Below are 1,586 nucleotides of genomic sequence, written 5' to 3' on the forward strand. Positions count from 1 at the left end.
GTTTTAACGTAACAATTTTCGCTGTGAAATGTTGAATCAAAAACGGAGTTTAGTTTTATTTTGTAAAGTTTGCCTCTTCTGCGAGGAGCACTTCTTTATTGTTCAAAGGCCATGGGACCTCTTTAGGAAAATTGCGGTCGCAGGTAAAGGAAATACATTTGTTTATCCGCTCGTACGACCCCGTTTTATCGTTCACCGCGAAATTTGATAGCGTGTCAATGTTAGCGGCAGTTACCTACCTGCTATAACATACGTACATATACATAACATCTACTATACAATACATATTACAGCCGCTCGCTCGCTCGCTCGCTCGCTCGTGGGTTTGTCAAATAAGCCTTCTTAACAAGCAATAACGAAAGACGGTGTTCTTTAACCAATTAAGTTTCATTCATCCGTGAAAGATATGAACAGACAGGTTTATGAGAACGGTGCAACGGGAAGAATGAAAAATTATTAGGAGAACTGTGCAACGGGAAGAATGAAAAATTATTAGGAAAACTGTGTTCCTCGTGATCTCGTGTCTACCTGCAATTATTATTATGACTATCAGTAATTTGTATTCAATGAACTAAATAATTGAAACCAATTGAAGCGTGAACTGAAGTTTGGACTAAATACGTTGATAAAATATGATTTATTAAATAAATAGAACACGTACATATTTACATAGATATCGAAATGTATTAAAAGATATTGCGTCGCTATGAGGTAAGCCGTATTTAAAACAAACAGCGGACGTGAGTTCCATTTAAAGAGCGAGCGATTTTTAAAAGCTTTCAACCGGTATCTTTGGCGAGTTACGATGGTAACCATAAAGTATAACAGCGTGCATCCAGTCGGGAAATAAAGAACGATTTTATTCGGTCGTTAGAAATGTGAAATAGATGTCGGGATCGGATTTACATGCGGACATGTGTGCATGCACGTAGTCGTACGGTACGTACATGTCTGGGTGCTGTCCGTGGTGTCGACCTTGACCCGATATTCGGATATCTGTACGCGAGGCCAACGACTCAACTTGACCGATTACTATTAACTTCTATCTGTCTCCCGTCATTTCGCAGAATTGTCACTTCGCAAAAAATGATCGGTTTTCGTCTGGGGATTGCTTGACGCGATGATATACGGGCATAGTTCATCAAAGCGAAACCAATCTACAATTCGATTTTTTCACCGCTGCGAGAGATAAATAAGAGGTGACAGTGAAAGCTTCGTAGCAAAAGTCCATCTTCGTTAATGTTGGAACGAAGAGAAAAATAGACACACCATTGTTCAAGCTATTTCAGTTGAGAACTCTCATACATGACTGCCTTTGGTCATTTAAATATATAAAAATATTTTTCCTTCTGTTTTAAAGAAGCATTTCAAAAACGTTAGCCTGTTAGACGATAGCTTACGCGTGTATGTGTACACCGAGCGTGACTGTAATTAAATCAGCCTGTAAGCTTCTTAAAGATAAAGATTAGATTCTATGTAGAGAACAGTCAACTTGTCCCTGTTTCTACCTAACAAAAATTAGGAAAATTTAACTCTGAATTACGTTTATTACAACAGTTAAAATATATTATTATTAAAAATGAAAT

Source organism: Ceratina calcarata, unplaced genomic scaffold (genome assembly GCF_001652005.2).
Source record: "Ceratina calcarata isolate Rehan_Ccalc_2016 unplaced genomic scaffold, ASM165200v1 scaffold116.2, whole genome shotgun sequence".
NCBI lineage: Eukaryota > Metazoa > Arthropoda > Insecta > Hymenoptera > Apidae > Ceratina > Ceratina calcarata.